A 20,157-nucleotide genomic window follows, 5' to 3' on the forward strand; every position below is an offset into this window, starting at 1 on the left:
CTGCAACACCGTACGGCGGATGTTCTACGGGTCTGTGGTGACTAGTGGCATTTTCTGTGCAGTGGTCTGTTGGGGAAGTAACATGAAGATGGCAGAGAGAAATAGACTGGACAAAACTGGATCAGGAGAGGGCTGGATCTGTATGAGACATGGAGCTGGACCCAGGTCACGTTGTTGTTGTTGTTGAGAGAAGGATGCTGTCAAAACTCCATTCGATCCTGGACAACCCTTCTCATCCACTACACAGTGTGCTGGGTGTTTCCCCCTGGGATTAATAAAGTTCTTTGAGTCTTGAAAGATTATCTTTAAGCCTAAAACACTGGAACACAAAGACAAAACGAGAGTTTCTGGACTAGTCCAGGTTTTAAGGTCATTATTTATTTCATGAGATTTACATGAGTTGGACAGAAACATGAAACAAATTCGTTACGACAAGATCCCGAACTCAGCTACTGGGTGAAGACCCAAACGACACAACGAGAACGAATCACCTGTAGCTTATGCAGGAGTTTTATCACATTCTAAACAAATAAACAAACAAATGCTGCACCACAGTGTCGTAGAAGGTTCGACAAATTCTCTGTGTGCTAGTATTTTTCTTTAAACACTCACTTTAGGATGTGAAAGAGTTTAAAAACAGCTTAGTCACTAAACCAGCCCTTATCAGGTCTCAGCTCCTGGGCGAAGATACAAATGACACAACAAATGAATGATGCTCCATAAACCAACCAACCAACCAAACAAACAAACAAACAAACAAACAAAAAAAATGACGTTTTTATTCAGAACATCAATGAGAAACACACACTTGCTGGATATTTTAGAGACACAAACCATATCCAGATGTTTACAGTGCAGGACTGTGTATTATTTTGTCACATATGCACATATGATTATGCAATAATTTCACACATCTGTCTCGCTTTTCAAAGGTCCGTGTCCAGATGCGAAGTGTCCAGATCCATTGACCCAAACTGCCCTCTGCTGTCGATCATCAGAATCTGCAGCAGGTACAACAGACTTCATCTCTTCTACACAATCACAGAAGGTTAATCTCTGACCCCTGTCTCTATGGAAACGGACCACATTTACACAGTGAAGTTAGAAAACATTATATGAAGCAGGATATAAAGATCCCAAACACCACCTGACACATTTCACATCAAGATATTGTTTTTTAAAGAAAGTTTTTATGGCTTAAAAAGAGTGCTCATGCTGTGTTACTTCTATAATAAACCACAGACATTGTTTCGTAATACACTGAAACACATTCACACTGATGGAAGGGTGCCAATACTTTTTTTTTGAGGAAAGTGAGTGTTAGTGTATTTAAGTGTATTTAAAAGGCAGATCAAGCAAACTTTCGTATTCACTGTATAACACACACACACACACATTATTAACTAAAACTGTTCCCAAAAATCTTGAAATAATCATTTTTGTGTTTTTGTTGTGTTTATTTTATTTAATATTTTTCCTGATTTATCCTGCTGGTATGCTTCATCGCTACTAGAGGGCAGTGTTGATCAATAAAAATGTCTGAATCGGCCAGAAAGCCTGAAACTTAAGACCCTCTAAAAAATTTCTAACTAAAAATCCTGTGTCTGTGTGTGTGTGTGTGTGTGTGTGTGTGTGTGTGTTTTACTGTACATATGGTCAGATTTGTCTGTTCAAATACATCATACTGTAAAGGCTACAATTATTTTTACACAGATTGATACTCGAGTTAATTCTTGATTAAGTCCCTTAATGTCCGGTACATTACACTTAAAGAGAGAGAGAGAGAGAGAGAGAGAGAGAGATTGTAACAGTTTTTATGCAAACTCCATTTTTTTTGTTTTAATCACAGGATTTGGTTTCTATGTCACATTTATGTGTAAAGCTTTTCAGAGCTTCACACTCTCATCATACCTCAACAATGTCTTCTAAGTGTCTAACGCATTAAGTACTTGTGGAAATCTGTGAAGACCAAACAAACTTTCACACACACACTGTGAAGAAAGTGTGTGTGTCCTGCTGATTGTTGAAGCTTCTACATGATCCTTTCCAGAAGGTTTTCCTCAGACTCTTTCCAGGAGAAAACATTATATTGTTTTCATATAAAGCGTCCATCATCATCTTCACCATCATCATCATCATCATGGTGATAAAATCCACTGGAAATGTCTCACAATTTGCTTTTGTGAGCTTCTAATATACACAGACACACAGCACGCTCTCCGCTCCACGCATTCCTGATGTGTTTATATCCCGGGATCCGACATCAGCAACAGAACAGCTGTAAAGGAGACCAGGAAAATGATCCACTTGCTTTCTGGAGCGCAGGCGTGGTTTGGAGGTCCTCTGGGGGAAATACTTTGAACATTGCAGACTGAAAAAAAAGAAGTCTACTTTAAAGGCAATATTACAAAGACAATAATGAATGAATGAATTGTGAACAGGACAACGTCACAGGAGTGTGTTACTGTGACGCTGGAGGACGTTTGAGGATGGTGACATCATCAGACACTGAGTTTCGATTCCCACCTGAGACATGAAGCTGGCTATCGTTGGTCCCGTGTCCTGAATCGGCCATCAGCATGCAGATGTACTTGCCGCTGTAGCTTGGGCTGACTTTCTGAATGTTTAGAAGTAAATCTTGATTATTCTTATAGCTGCAGTTGGTAGATTTCCTTGTGCTGTTCTTATAGTCACAGATCGTTTCTGTCATATTTCCGTGTCTCCAGTACCAGTAATACTCCACCACTTTGACAGGCTGTTCAAATCTGCAATTCAGAGTGACCTCCTGACCACACAACGCATTCACGGACTTTTCAGTGATCACGCTTAGCGTATTTCCATCTAGAAAGAAAGATGTGCAAAACAGCATTCCTTTAAACCATCCTAAATCTCTCGTCTCTGGGAAGAACGTCCATCTTTAACCTAGCCTAATCACCTGGTCAGCTATAAAGGTCAGCTATGAAGAGTTATGAAGAGAACACATCTACAGGGCAGAGGGAGGGGTCAGAGAAGGTCACAAAAGAGCTCGTATTAGAGCATAGCCTGCGTTCTGGATCTCAGGTGAGGAAGGAGCAGGATGGCGTGTCTTAGGAAATTAACGCTGTAGGTACGTAGCTTGGGGCTTCTTATTTTGAAGGAATGAGGAACTAACCGTAAAAAAACAATGGGACATGCCCGACTAAAGTGTACGCTGATAAATGTTATACAAATAAGATAAGATATCAGAGAAGATAAGACGAAGTAAAGCGACTTGCCTGCATCGGTGCAGAGCAGCACGGTCAGAGTGAGAAACGCAGCAGCTCTCATGATGACGCTAGTTCACTCTCACTAGAGGAAGAACCTTCAAAAGAATGAAAAACACATAGAACCCTGAGCCCTTAACCATGTAGCACCCTGAGCCCTTAAACACATAGAACCCTGAGCCCTTAACCATGTAGAACCCTGAGCCCTTAACCATGTAGAACCCTGAGCCCTTAACCATGTAGAACCCTGAGCCCTTAACAATGTAGCACCCTGAGCCCTTAACCATATAGAACCCTGAACCCTTAAACATGTAGAACCCTGAGCCCTAAAACATGTAGAAACCTGAGCCCTTAACCATGTAGAACCCTGAGCCCTTAAACATGTAGAACCCTGGGCCTTTTACCATGTAAACCCCTGAGCCTTTAACCATGTAGAACCCTGAGCCCTAAAACATGTAGAACCCTGAACCCATAAACATGTAGAACCCTGAGCCCTAAAACATGTAGCACCCTGAGCCCTTAACCATATAGAACCCTGAACCCTTAAACATGTAGAACCCTGAGCCCTAAAACATGTAGAACCCTGAGCCTTTAACCATGTAGAACCCTGAGCCTTTAACCATGTAGAACCCTGAGCCCTAAAACATGTAGAACCCTGAACCCATAAACATGTAGAACCCTGAGCCCTAAAACATGTAGAACCCTGAGCCTTTAACCATGTAGAACCCTGAGCCTTTAACCATGTAGAACCCTGAGCCCTAAAACATGTAGAACCCTGAACCCATAAACATGTAGAACCCTGAACCCTTAAACATGTAGAACCCTGAGCCCTAAAACATGTAGAAACCTGAGCCCTTAACCATGTAGAACCCTGAGCCCTTAAACATGTAGAACCCTGGGCCTTTTACCATGTAAACCCCTGAGCCTTTAACCATGTAGAACCCTGAGCCCTAAAACATGTAGAACCCTGAACCCATAAACATGTAGAACCCTGAGCCCTAAAACATGTAGAAACCTGAGCCCTTAACCATGTAGAACCCTGAGCCCGTAAACATGTAGAACCCTGGGCCTTTTACCATGTAAACCCCTGAGCCTTTAACCATGTAGAACCCTGAGCCCTAAAACATGTAGAACCCTGGGCCTTTTACGATGTAAACCCCTGAGCCCTTAACCATGTAGAACCCTGAGCCCTAAAACATGTAGAACCCTGGGCCTTTAACCATGTAGAACCTTGAGCCCTTAAACATGTAGAACCCTGCGCCCTTAACCATGTAGAACCCTGAGCCCTTAAACATGTAGAACCCTGGGCCTTTTACCATGTAAACCCCTGAGCCCTTAACCATGTAGAACCCTGAGCCCTAAAACATGTAGAACCCTGGGCCTTTTACCATGTAAACCCCTGAGCCCTTAACCATGTAGAACCCTGAGCCCTTAAACGTGTAGAACCCTGGGCCTTTAACCATGTAGAACCCTGCGCCCTTAAACATGTAGAACCCTGGGCCTTTAACCATGTAGAACCCTGAGCCCTAAACCATTCAGAACCCCGAGCCTTTAACCATTCAGAACCGTGAGCCTTTAACATGACTAAACATTCATCAGTTTGTTCCTCTCAGAGAGACACCTGGATTGCAGATGATCTCAGAAACGGATCCATGTACAACCCTTGAACCTTTAACTAGCTCTAGAACCCTTACAAAACCCAGATAAAGTAGATAGGAATAATGTTAATGTTCTATCTGTGGAGTAAAACTGTGGAAGAAGAGAAATCCTGTACTCACCTGCAGATCCTCAGCATTCACAGGGTATTAGAGCTCCAGAAATTCCACAGTTTCTTATGAGTGAGTCACGTGCTCACAGGCGTATCGTGTCTCTCGTGGTTCCTCCCCCCAGGTGAATCTGACTCACACCTGGGCTTTTAAAGGTGCGTGCCTGGTGAAAGAAAGTGAAGGAAGTTGAGATGAGTTGGAAGTGAAAATCAAGTCTGGATTCAAGTGGGTGGAGGGGAGGGTTTCTCCCATGCAACTGAGAAAGACAAAAGAGTGACAGTAGTACAGCTTTAAACTGGTTTCTATGGTAACAGTGATAGCTGTGTAAGGACACACTGTTTAAAACTGGACTCTTCGGTGTCCAGTTAACTGTAACTTTCTCTCACTCTTTTAAATCAACAAAGCAGTAAACAATAAAACAGAAGATTACGGCCACGTCTCCCTCTGAACTTTTTCTCATCCACAGGCCCGGGCTCTTAACAGGATAAAAAAAAAAATGAACGAATGAATGAATAAAAAAAAAAAAAGAATGAATGAATAAATAAATAAATGAATAATATAAATAAATAAAAAATAAAGAAACAAACAAACACATAAATAAATAAATAATTAAATAAGTAAATGAATAAAAAAAGAAACAAACAAGCAGACAAACAAATAAATGACTAAAAGAATAAATATAATAAATAATAAAGTCTATAAATGAAAAATAAATAAAAAAACAAACAAATAAATAAATAACTTGGATATATGTGTGTGTTTAAGTGTTCTCTATTCTACTTTACACACACACTTTATTTCCAGTGCAAATGTAAATCCATCTCGTTTTACACATTTCATCTGAACTGATTAGTTGCTTTAAATTTCTAAATGAAATCTATTTTATTGACTTGTTTATTTCCGAGCTTTCTGCATCCACAGTAACTGCTCTGTAAAGGCATTGACTATGAATTGACCAGCTGGAAATATCTGTGTGTGTGTGTGTATGATTTTATGAATCCTCTTTTCAGACAGCTCGGCTTTGATATTCGGTCTGAAATGTCAGCTCCATGACGCGGCCCGCCCTCCAGTCAGCTTCATTCTACAGATTAAAGTTGATCAAAGTTGCTCTGCTGTCGTCGTTTATTCGTCGGCTAATTGCTTGGACGATTCAGACCACGATTCTCACCACTCTCGCGTGTCTCAGCCTCCGGGTGATCAGTGAGATCAGGAGAATACTCAGCGTGAGGAATTAGAATTAGGAAGCAGGATAGAAAACAGTGAAGCGTGTACATTAAACAAAAAATTGAATCCTCTAATCTGACTCAGGCATTCATCACTAACCAGCAATAAACACCATACTGGTGTCGGGGTGTTGCCCATACTATATATCAAAAAATAAATAAATAAAATAGCTGATTTAGGCCACGCCCAATTCAAGTTTAAATCCGAATACAGTCACACTGTAAACTTTATAGAGGTGTCTTAATAAAAATAAAACTTACGATGAAAGTCATTGGAACTTTTAAAAAGCCCTGATCTGTTTAACAGCAGAAAATATTTCAGTTTTAAATAAATCAAAAATAAACAAACAAACAAATGAATAAATAAATGAAAAAAAAACAACAATAAGAATATATAAATAAATAAATGGACATGTGTGTTAAAATGTAAATGCAAGTGTTTTCTATTTTACTTTACAGAAGAACAAACAAATGAAGAAAAAACCCTGATCTGTTTAACAGCAGAAAATATTTCAGTTTTCAGAAGATAAAATAAACAAACAAGCAAATAAATAAATGAAAAATAATAAAATAAGTAAATAAATGAATCAATGAAAAAAATAAATAAATAAATAAAATATAAATAAATAAATAAATAACTTGGACATGTGTGTGTTGTCTATTTTACTTTACAGAAAAACAAACAAACAAACAAACAAACAAAAAAAGCCCCAATCTGTTTAAGGGCAGAAAATATTTTAGTTTTAACCTGAAGTAAAAATATTGGCACAAATATTGGCATGGTATAAAAAAAGTGATCATGAGATTATGATCTGATATGATCAGCAGGTGACACATCAAAATAAATACATGAACAAACAAACAAACAAACAAACAAGTAAATAAAATAAAATGAATAAATAAAAGAAAGAATTGATTTTTGGGTTTAGTTTTAAAAATGATAGTCCTGCAGAACAACACAACACTGTTGGACTGGACGTCCATCTCGTTCTCTTTTCTCCACCCCATCTTCACTCCTGTTACTTTCTTTCCCTTTCATGTCTAGACACATCCATGGGCTGATAGCAGAAGCCAGTAATTATAAAGCAAAAACTCCTGTTCCTGCCTTTTTGGGTTTTTTTCTCCTTCAGTTTCACTCCAGTGAATTGCGAAAGCTGACGTTGTGCAGCAGCGGAGCAGCAGAAAGAGAAGAAAAGCCAGCTCTGGTGCTTTCGGCTTGAGAGTTTGGCCACATGCCCGGACACGGCCTGTTATAGATCTAGAAACACACCATTCTCTTCCCTCATGAGCCGCAGCGACCTTCTATTCACTTATATAACACACACACACACACACACACAGAGCAGAGGTGCTGTATAGAGGCTCGAAGTGCAAACAGACTCATAATCCTCACACAAAAGCGTAATGTTTTCTTTAGCCCCTCCCACTTTTTATTCCACATAATTCCTTTATTTTTATGTTTTACAGTAATTCAGTTCACATGAATATTTCATTTTCTATTCTATTTTCATTTTTTTTCATGATTTCTTTGTTTACATTTAACATTTTCAAACAATCAAATTTTTACTGAAAATTATTTTCCGGTTAATTTTTTTTTTTTGGCAGTTTTTGCACAGCAATTTTCCACACAATTCTGTTATTTTTATAAGTCCATTTTTCCCCATTTCTTTCTTTTTCTGTGATTTTTTAACTTAATTTTTTACTATCCTTTAAATGTTTCACATGATTATTTTCAAAATCCTACATTTCCATGTTTTTTTTACACAATTTTTTAAACAATTTAATTATTTTTACTTGTTAACTTGTTTTATTTTCTGTTGATTTTTAAAGTTTTTTTTTAAATAATTTAATAAGAACCACAAAAAAATAAAACATTTTATATATATATATATATATATATATATATATATATATATATTCTTTTAAATAATTGGATTATTTTGACTTGTTAACTTTTATTTTTTGCTGATTTTTTGCTGATTTTTTTTTATTTGCAGATCAGGCCATCAAGTGAAATCACATTAAAGAAAAAAAATTATACCTTGAGAGAATTTAATATTAGATATTTAATAAATAATATTAATTCTATTGTTTATTCTATAGTACAGCTTGCTAGGAAAAAAAATCATGACATTTATCTCTTTTCTTCACCACACTGGTCTTCTTTACGAGACATTTTCATTCAGTATAAATAAATGAATGATGTTCAGGCTGTGAGTCTGATCTAAAATGAGTCTGTTGGCTTTCAGTGTGTTTTAGACGTGTGTTTCTCCCTCTGTTGGAGAACCTTACACTGAATCTTACTGCTCGAAGATCAAATCTGAGCTGCTTTTTAGATGAACAAGCACTGGGAGAACATCTCAGAGAGCAGAAATGGGTTTGATATCAACATTTACATTGAAGATACAAACATTTCTGTGGGAAAAAATAACCATTTTAAGTTCATTCAGAACTTTTCTATGAATATATCACCCCTATTAGGCTAAAAACAGAAATTCTTCTGAAACACTACAAATTCTACTACAAAGTCCTGAGTGTCTACTTTTATATGAGCTTCATATGAGCCTCCACTGTGGAGTGAGACGTGACAAAGCGGCTCAATCACTAACATGGATCAAGAAAAACAGGAGGAAATTAAATGTTTTGGTGTCTGGTTATTAGTACATAATAAATAAAGTAATTAAATCTTTGTGAGTCATTTTTAAAGAGAGCGAGTCGAACAGGAAGTTCTCTGATTAGCTTGATGTTGTGTAAAATTGATTATGACTGAATTCTGAATCATTTCTGAAGGAACTCTTTCAGAGAAAATGAAACATTAACCACAGAATCTTTAAACCTCAGATTTTTCCTCCTGTCCGCTTTCCGTGTTCCTGGTTTCTCGTGTACTTTGACCTTTTTGGAGCTCAGGCCTGGTTTCCTGATAAAACTCTGATTAAGTAAAGGGCAGCCTTACGCTGGCGTTGGCCTCTAACAGCCGTGTCGCCTCGCCTCGGCTTAAATCACACGTTCTCAAATGCCACCCAGCCGTTCCTGCCAGAGCAAGCTTTAAAGTGCGCACTTAGGGCTGAATTTCGGACGTCACACCCTCTAACTGTTCTACCTCTACTCCTGAAGATCACTACATCAGGAGGTGTGGAGATGTTTGGAGAAGTTGAGCTTCACAGAGCTTGTTATACTGTCTAATAATGTTTCTCACAATTCCTTAATAAAACTGGATTTATTTCTTTTCTGTTAGAAGACTTATTTATTAAGTTTATTTACCTATTTATTTATTTACTTTTTATTTTTTAATATTTTTTTTTACTTTTTCCGTGAGTAGCCTTTCTTTCTTTCTTTCTTTCTTTCTTTCTTTCTTTCTTTCTTTCTTTCTTTCTTTCTTTCTTTCTTTCTTCACTTTTCCCATGACAAGACTTTATTTATTTATTTATTTATTTATTTATTTATCTATCATTGATAGAAGGAGTCTCCAGTGTCAGCACTTTCTAGCTGTAGCTTCAAGCTCTCCAGCATCTTCAGGACCGAGGTTTTTTTTTTTATCTTATTAACTTCAAAAGTGCTAAAAAAAGAGAAACTGAATGAAAAAGGAAGACTCCTGAAACATAACTATTAATGAATAAAAAGTGTGATGTGATGTTCTTGTTAAAAAAAAAAGAGAGAGAAGAAGTTCAACTTCAACAAGTGAACTTCTGAGACATGGATGATGATCACACGTTAAAAAGGAAACCTCACATCAATTAAAATTCAGATCACAAGCAGGCAGCATTTAAAACTGTGTGTGTATGTGTGTGTTTGTGTGTGTGTGTGTGTAGCTAAACCTGCCTTTAGCTGTGATGTCGCCTCGCTAGCAGAGCAGATTCCTGCCTGAGCGTTGGAGATTAGCGCAGAATTTCGACACGATTTCATGCAGAGCTTGCACACAAACATTAGCATGTCTTTGTTAGCACAGACTTTTCCTTCTTCCTTCTTACTCTTATCTCTGACCTTGTTGTATTGTTCGTGACTGTTTAATACTCCGCACAGAGCTTCCCTTTCGGCAAGCAAACAGAGAGCCGGACCTTTGAAAGGCAGATAACAGTGTTTGTGGAATGGAGGCCATTACGTACGGTGAGGAGCGATCACGCCTGAGAAGCTGCTACGAAAAAAGACGATCTCTCTGCACTCTGTCTCTCTGTTTTTAACTTCACTTGTTTACTTTCATTTGAATTTAGATAGATTTTTTTTAACAGAGAAGAAATACGAGTCAAAATTTCAAAACGACTGAGCAAGGATATTTTTCTCGTCTGCTCTGACACGCCTGATTCCACAATACAGCAGGTTAAAGTCTATAAATCAGGTGTGTTAGCGCACGCGAAACATGCATTAAAGCCTGCGCTACTGTCTAGCTACAGATCTGCAGTCTGCCCTCATGCAGAACCGAGAAGAAACCCCAGAGGATCTGAGAGCATGAGTAAAAAAAACACAAACGTACACTGACAGATTTTTGACTTTTTTTCTCCCAGTATGCTAACACCTGATTAGCGGATGATTAGCATAATCTTGCTTGTAATCCCAGCTAATCTCTAACGGGACAGACATCACAAATACACAACGCGAAGCTCACATCTGCCTCGCTTTTAAACAGATTGTGGCGACTCTGATTGCTGTGTCTGATGTTTTCAGGCTTTGATATGTTTAACATGACACAGGCTTACGGAAAATACGCTCCGAAGCTGACAAAAGAAAAACAAATTAGATTTTTGTCCCATTCATTCATTCATTCATTCATTCATTCATTTATTTATTTATTTATTTATTTATGATTTACTTGAATTATTATTATTATTTTTATTATTATTATTTATAATAACAGAGGAAACAATGATTATTTATTTATTTATTTATTTACATATCTATTGATTTACTTATATTATTATTATTATTATTATTATTATTAATTTAATTTTGTAAACCAAATTATTTGTTCATTATTTTTTGTTTGTTTGTTTATATTCTTTTTTTTTCTATTGTTTTACCTATGGTATTATTTATTTGTTCATAATTATTATTATTAATAAGAGAAAAAATAATACTTTTGTCCCATTTATTTATTTATTTACTTATATACCTATTCATTTACTTAGATTTATAATAATAATACTTTTTTTTATTATTATTCACTTATTTATTTATTTATTTATTTACTTACTTACTTATTTATTTACTCATTTATTTATTATTTGTTTGTTTTTAATTTATTTTCTTTATAGTATTTTCTTTATTTATTTATTTATTTATTTATTTATTTATTTATTTATTTATTTATTTATTTATTTCCTTTCTTATTTATGTATGTATTAATGTTTGCTTGTTTGCTTATTATTTATTCATTGCATTTTTTTACTTGTACTTTTACTTTTTTTTTTTACAAAAAAAAGTGTTGTGTCTGCTTATTATTCAGCTGTATTTATTTGTTTTTTTTGTTTTTTTTAAACAATCATGGTTGTTTTTTGGCAGTTCTATGCAGAATTGTTGATCCTCTGACCAAATTTATTTATCGATTTCTAAAACGAAAAGAATTGAAGATAACCTCCACAGCAAACATTAAAAACAAACAAACAAACAAAAATAAGTTTGCAAATGTTTAGATACAGTCACCTGTGGGATGTATAAAAATATTGGACATCCTTCTCAGACCTTATTGAGCTTGTTAAGCTGATTGATTAATTGACTGATTGGGACAGGTTAAAATAATGAAGTCAGATTAGCAGCTGATGAAGATACCAGCGTGGAGTAAAACCCTCTGACTCTTTAAACCTCTGATATTTAACAACTTCGGACAAACTGAGGATCTAAAAACTAAGCTAACTGATGAAGGATACAAGTACTTTCACAGTGTTATCTCTCAGAAATGTCATTAATAGACAGAGAAACCTCTGAAGGATCTGCCTGAGTGCTAGTCAGGACCACAAATGAACTTCTCAGATGACTTTAATGTCCTTCAGCGAGATCTGGAATGGTGATAATCTGCTCTAATGTACAGCACTGCTTTCACAAACATGACCTGAATGGAAGAGTCAGCAGGAAGGAACCTCATCTACAAACTGCTGACAAACACAATGTCTGATGGATGCAAGATGAAGTCTAGAGATGTTCTGCAAGCAGGATCTGAGGAGTGATGGAGAGGAAATGGACCTGATCACCAAGAAAGTGATCTAAAGCTTATATAAAGTACATGAGCAGCATGTGGAGGAAGCAGGAGGCTCTGCAGCTGCTAGTGATATACTCTGAGCTGTGCTTGTAGAATGTCCAAACGTATTCACATGACACAATTACTACTGTATAAAATAAAATATAATTATAATTACTAATTATTTTATATGAATTATAAAGTAACTTTGTGTATAAAGTATCTGCAGAAGATGAGATTTTTGCTGAACTGATGCTGTTTAAAATTCATTTCACTTTAGTACAGCATGAAGTTTGGCCAGGGGTGCTAAAACTTCTGCTAAAACATGTTTATCTGGGCATTTGTATTTAAATAAAGTCAAATATAAATAAATATGCAAATGAATCAATAGGAACAAAAGGAAATAAATAATATACACATATATATGTATGTATATGTATATATGTATATATAAAAACTCCAGCAGTACTCTGTTATTCATGTGGCATTTTCTGATTTATTTATTTAATGAATTATACATTTATTTTTATTTTTCATTATTAAAAAAATAAAAAAACATTAATGTAGTCTTTTTGTCTTATTTATTTGTTTATTTTATTTTTTGTTTTTCATTATTAAACAAATATGTAATTTATTTATTTATTTAATGAGTTAATTATTTATTTTCATTTTTGTTTTCATTATTATAAAATATGTAATTCATTTGGTCTTTTCTGTCCTATTTATTTATTTGTTTGTTTATTTAATAAATTAATTATTTATTTTCCTTTTCTTTTTCATTATTAAAAAAATTTAAAAAATCATGTAGTTTTTATTTATTTATTTCCTTTCATTATTTAAAAAATAAGTCATTCATTTGTTTTTTTCTGTCCTATTTATTTATTTATTTACTTATTTATTTATTTATTCATTTATTTATTTATTCATTTATTTATTCATTTATTATTATTATTATTATTTATTTTTTATGAATTACTTATTTATTTCTTTTTGTTTTTCATTATTAAATAATATGTAATTCATTTGGTCTTTTCTGGCTTTATTTATTTATTTATTTATTTATTTATTTATTTATTTATTTCCTTCCTTCCTTTTGTTTTTGATTATTAAAAAAGTATATAATTCATTTGGTCTTTTCTGCATGTATTTAATTATTTGTTTATTTACTTATTTGTTTCTTTATTTATTTCCTTTTGTTTTTCCAATGAAGTCAAAAACAAACAAATGAAGCATTAATTCAATATTCTATCTATCTATCTATCTATCTATCTATCTATCTATCTATCTATCTATCTATCTATCTATCTATCTATCTATCTATCTATCTATCTATCTATCTATCTATCTATCTATCTATCTATCTATCCTCTCTAAAGTAAGGTGAATTTTCTAACTGCTTTAGTTCCCAGTATTTGTGTTGGCTTTTAAATAAAGGTCAATTTAGGTCGTTTCCTTTTCCCCAGACACATTAGCCAATCTGGGGTAATAAATCAACCCCGGGGACAGACGCGGTCCATCGGTTCGGTGTCCCGGGGCATTTGGTTGAACCCTAACTATGAGCAGAAGTTCCTTGGCTGCAGGGTTATCAACATTCAAGCCCCAGAAATGACTCTGAGGATAAGGAGGTTAAGTAAATCAGTTTTCTCAGCGATTCAGTGACAGAATATTTATAATAACTCTGCCTTAAATTAGATCCCTCCATCTCTCTATCCCTCCCTCTCTCCATCTCTCCATCTCTTCAGTGTTCTCTGCCTCGGTGCGGTTCTTAAAGCTGTAGAAACCACAACAATCTCTCACTGAACTGTAGCCAGGAAGTGAATCGACTCAGAATCGACTCAGAATCGATTCACTGCACGGAGTGATTCAATCAAAATGCGTTTCGATTTTTTTTTTTTTTTTTTTTTAGCACATAGCCCAATAAAAAACCACAGGAATTTTGCACGAGTTTCGGGAATACTCCGCCCATATTTTGGGCTGAGTTGTGCGAGTTAGTTGTAGTGTGCAAACACACAGAGCAACATATCTGTACAGTGAGATCATCTCATCAGAGTGTTTAAGGACAATAGGCAAAAGAGTGTAGTATGGAAAATCTCTGTGTGTGTGTGTGTGTGACACAGCATGTCCTCAGGGGAATAAAAAACCCTCTAACACTACTATATCTGTCTCTCATTCCTTTCTTCTCCTCCGTCATTCTCTCACCCCCTCTCTCACTCACTCTCTCTCTTTCTCTAATTCCTCCGCTCTCACGTCTCTTCCTTTCCATTTCTGAAATATGATTCTCCTGACTCATCTCTTCTCCTCCTCTCATGTGTGACTCTCACTAACACTTGTTCCTGCGTGCTCTCTCTCTCTCTCTCTCTGTCTCTCTCTCTCTCTCTCTCTGTCAGTTTTCATCACCCACTTATGCCTTTCTTTTTTTCCCCTCTTTCTTTCTACCTTAGAAATCTATGTTCTGTTATTTCTATCTACCTATCACTCTCACCCACCAGTGCATTTTCTTTCTTTCTTTCTTTCTTTCTTTCTTTCTTTCTTTCTTTCTTTCTTTCTTTCTTTCTTTCTTTCTTTCTTTCTTTCTTTCTCTCTTGCTCTCTCTCTCTCTCTCTCTCTCTCTCTAATGTTGCTCCATGGGGGAGAAACTCGATTTGTTCCCATGCTTTCATCCTTCTTTGTGGCTCCTGGACTCTTTGATTTGGGCTCCATTTGAACCAAAGCCCACAGCAAACACACACACACACACAAACATGCACACACACACACACACACACAAACATGCACACACACACACACAAACACACATCACACACAGGCTGAAATGCATTACAGTCATAAATATTTAGCATCGATTAGAAAAGCAAGGTGAAGCTGAGATAGAGGACATCTCATTCTTTCTGTCTGTCTCTCTTTCTTTTCATTCACTCACACACACACACACACACACTCACACCCACACACACACACACATACTTTCTTTTGTAGAAAAATGATAAACAGTGTGAAGGTGTGCTGAAGCAGAGTCACCATCTCTGTTGCTCACACTGGAGACTCCTTTCTCAGAACGCTTCACCATGGTAACTCCGGTTACTATGGAAATGCTTTTAATAAGCATGAACCTGCTGTCAATCAGCACCTCCTGACCAATCAGAGTCCAGAATTCAACACGGGTAAAACTATTAAAAAAATAGATAAAGAATGTAAACACAAGCATTTGTACAGACTGTAAAAATCTTCTCGCTGCCATGGCAACAGCAAATCACCCCCCAAAAAACCCCATCCTCCCCCCTCCCTCCCCCCGGGGGTCAGAATGCCTCAATAAAAAAGCCTTTACACTCATCATGTGCGATTTACCGAGTCTGACTCGCTTTAAAATCCTCCAGGCAGCCGAGAGTCACGCTTTGATTTTGTTCGCCTCGGAGCCAGGTGTGTGTGTGTGTGTGAGATAATCCTGTGGGGATCGGTGTGTGTGTGTGTGTGTGTGTGAAAGCTTGCTCTCTCCTAGCGATGTAAGCAGGTGTAGCACAGATCCACAGATGCTCCAGCTGCACGCGCTCTGTTGGGTTTAGGGATTTATTTCTGGATTTGTTGACTTTAGGGATGATCCGAAAAATTCCGACAAACGCTCTGGACTTTCTGCAATTTTTATGTCTCTCGTTTCCTCCCTCCACTCCTCTACTGCTCTCTCTCTCTCTCTCTCTCTCTGTCTGTTTCTCTGTCTCTCTCTCTCTCACTCTATCCCCCCCTCATCTCTGTATTTCTCTTTGTTTCTCATGCTCTTTGTCTGTCTCTCTCTGTCTCTCTCTCACTATCTCCCTCTCTCTATCTACCACTCTCTCTCTCTCTCTCTCTCTCTCTCTCTCTCTGACACACACACACACACACCTTCAATCTCAGTTTAGATCATCCCATTTATGTTCTTTTATCTTTCTTACATATAGATCTATCTATATTATATTTTCTCTTGATCTCTTCTTCTTCTTCTTCTTCTTCTTCTTCTCTCTCTCTCTCTCTCTCTCTCTCTCTCACCTTAACCTTTAAATTCAAACCCTTGAATTAACCCTTGAAACTTTTCATAAAGCGCTGTCAGGAATTTAAACCTCATTTCCTGCCACTGTTCTCACTCTCTCCTTTCTTTCCTTTTTCTTTTTTCTCCTTTAATTTAATCAGTGGAATTATTTCCAGAATTAATGACAGTAAACTTAATCCTGCTGAATGTTTATCACATGCTGAATGTTTATCTTTCATAACACTCTAAGCTTCCTTGAAAAGATTCACTTCGAAAATGAATCATTTGTATCATTAAATGAATCATTTACCTCTGAACACCACAGACTGCAATAAAACTGTCTTCATCTTTATTTTTTGAGATCGCAAGAAGCTTTCAAGTCACAGAAGTCTGGTATAAGGTGTAAGTTGGAGATAATCTGACAGATCTGATAGATTTAGTTTTGTCTGTAAACAGCAGATTTAATACCTGCCCTTCGGCCATATCGCTTCACACACATGAGCACAACATGAATCTGAAATAAATCATTTAGTCAGTTCAGAATTGTTTTAGAAATGCAAACATGTTCCTGCACACTTGTATGCTGTGACTGGAGTTGCCAGATATTGATTGATTATTGTTTCTCACAGAATTGTGTTTTTTCTTTCTTGATGGAAAGTTTACGTATTTATTTGTAACTCATTTATATTTAAATGAATGACATGAGCATATATTATTGTATTATATTTGTTTTAGATCTGGAAAAAACCCACAAGTGAACCAAATACTCAAAAAGAATAAACTCGTTGTTTATTCTTGCCCATTTTTCACATATTTTTGTTTACCAGTTTAATAGTTATATATTAAAATAATTAAATAATAGAAATATTAGATCTGAAAAAAAAAACCCCAATAAACCAAACATGAGTTTAATGTGAATTTTGTTAAGATGCAGTTTGTTGACTACATTTCAGTGTTTAACACCACAATTCCCTCCACACTCACCACTAGAAGATCCTGGGCCTCAGCCCGTCCCTCCATGGATCTCCAACTTCCTGACAGACAGACCACAGGCAGTACGGGTGGGCAACCATGTCTCACCACTCACCCTCAGCACTGGAGCCCCCCAGGGTTGTGTTCTGAGTCCCCTGCTGTACTCTCTGTACACCTGTGTGGCCACTTCCTGCTCCACCAACATCGTTAAGTTTGTGGACGATACTCTGGTGGTGGGCCTGCTCTCCAATAAAGACAAGACGGCCTACCTAGAGGAGATTGGAAACCTGGAGACATGGTGCCAGGACAACAATCTCCTCCTGAACATCAACAAGACTAAGGAGCTGATAGTGGACATCAGTACAAGCAGGAGAGGAATTACCGGTCCCTCACTATAAATGGGACCCCAGTGGAGAGAGTGGACAGTTTCCAGTACCTAGGTGTTCACATCACGCAGGACAAGTCATGGTCTTGTCACGTTAACACCCTGGTGAAGAAGGCCCGGCAGTGTCTCTATCATCAAACTGCCCTCAAAGCTGCTAAAGATGTTCTACACCTGCACCTGCATCCTGACAGGAAGCATCACAGCCTGATTTGGAAACAGCACCAAGCAGGACAGGCAAGCTCTCCAGAGGGTGGTGTGATCAGCTGAACGTACCATCCGCTCCGAGCTTCCTGACCTGGAGACTCTACAGCAAGCGGTGCTGGACCAAGGTCAGGAAGATAATGAAGGACCTCAGCCATCCCAACAATAGAGTCTTCTCTCTGTTGAGGTCAGGGAAACGTTTCCGCTCCTTGAAGGCATACACAGATAGAATGAGGAGGAGCTTCTTCCCACAGGCCATTCGGGCCCTCAACACCTAGGAACACTTTTTCTCTGGACTTGCTCACACTTCACATTCTACCTCAGCAGATTGTTGCACACACATAACTGCACTACTCTACACAGGTCACACTTTGTTTTTGTACCGTCACTTTATGGTTTACATTTTAATATTATCATATTTTTAAATATTTCTACTTGTTACTTTTCATATTTCTATTTTTCTTTAATCTTATTTATCTCTCTCTTGGAACAAGGACAGTCCTAAAAAAAGCATTTCACTACATGTCATACTGTGTACGATTTTGTATTTGAATTTTAATTTGAGGAGGATCGATGCCAGAGGGTTGCCAGATTTTCTCTCAGCATCATATTTGTGTCTTGATGGAAACTTGCTATTTATTGTTATTTATCCTTGCCCATTTTTCACATTTTCTTTTGTATACCTGTTTAATGGGTATGTATTATAATCATTTCAACAGATATTAGATATTAGAGATCAGATTTTAGGTCTGAAAAAAAAAAACACACCAATAAACCAAATATGTGTTTAATGTGAGGAGGATTGATACCTTGATAGAAACTCGTGATTTATTATTATTTATTACTATTTATTGTTGCTGATTTTTTTCCACCTTTTTTTGTTTACCTGTGTAATGGTTATATATTAGAATAATTAAATAGATATTAGATTTCAGATATTAGATCCACCAATAAACCAAATACTTTATTTTGAGACACTTTATGCTTTAAGACGTTTTTATTTTCTCTTTAATGTGACAGAAACAGAATTTAATCCCTGGCTTCAGTGTTTAATGTGAGGAGGATTGATGTGAGAAGGTTGCCAGATTTTTCTCTCAGCATCATTATTATTCTTGCCCATTTTTCACCTTGCTTCTTTTTTGTTTACCTATTTAACGGTTATATATAAATCTTTATTGTATTTGCGCTCTTATACACACCTCGTATGTCTTCCCTCGACACGTTCCAGCCTAAAGGCACAAACTCTCTCCGTACAGCTGTGAAAACGCCAATTATATCCGCCCTATTCATCAAACCCGAGCCGTCACCCGGGAGTCAGATTTAAGCGCGTAAACATTCGGCATTGCCATCGCTCACCATCATTAGGTGTGTTCACGCTACTCGGCTCTGAGATGAGCTCGTTATGCTGGAAAAAAAAACAACTATCTCATCTGCGTTATCTTTCCAAACAAAAGCGTCAAGACAAAATTGCTCCTTTCCTCCGTCTTCCTTTTATTCCTGGATGATAATAAGGGCGTTTCGTTTTCCCTTCACGGCTGCTGTCGGTGAGGATGTTCATCAAACGCTGCGTCGGTTACGGCCACAGCGTGATTCCTGACCGTTAGGAAAAAGCTGTTTAAGATTAGCGGATCATATTAGCCTTTTTTATTTATTTATTTATTTATTTTTATGGTAGCGTATATTACAGTATTTACGGTAGACATGCTACTGTAGTGATAATGGTGGTTTAACAGTTTCAGGGCAGTGACACTGCAATCCTGACCTCTGACAGAAATACACCTGCACTCTCTTTACTCGCACACACACACACACACACACACACACACACACACACACAAGGTCCAGCAGCTTCATATTTCCATGAAATTTCACTATTTTTTTTTTTTTTTTTACATGCGCAATAATAATCTGAGATGAAGTTTATCACAAGAACTGGTTAAGGCATTGGACCACTGATCAGAAGGTTGTGAGGTTGAATCCCAGCTCTACCAAAGCTGCAACTACTGGGCCCCTGAGCAAGGCCCTTAACCCTTAGTTGCTCAGATAAAAGGGACAAAAATGTGTAAAGTGTAAATAAAGTGTAAATAGTAAAAAACCTTACACCATACCTATCAGTCGTAAAAAAAGATCTCACACATATTTGGCTTCAGCTTAAACAAGGTATAGTGAACAATAACAAAAGCCTGTTTATCTGCGCAGTTT

Source organism: Hemibagrus wyckioides, linkage group LG11 (genome assembly GCF_019097595.1).
Source record: "Hemibagrus wyckioides isolate EC202008001 linkage group LG11, SWU_Hwy_1.0, whole genome shotgun sequence".
Classification (NCBI taxonomy): Eukaryota; Metazoa; Chordata; class Actinopteri; order Siluriformes; family Bagridae; genus Hemibagrus; species Hemibagrus wyckioides.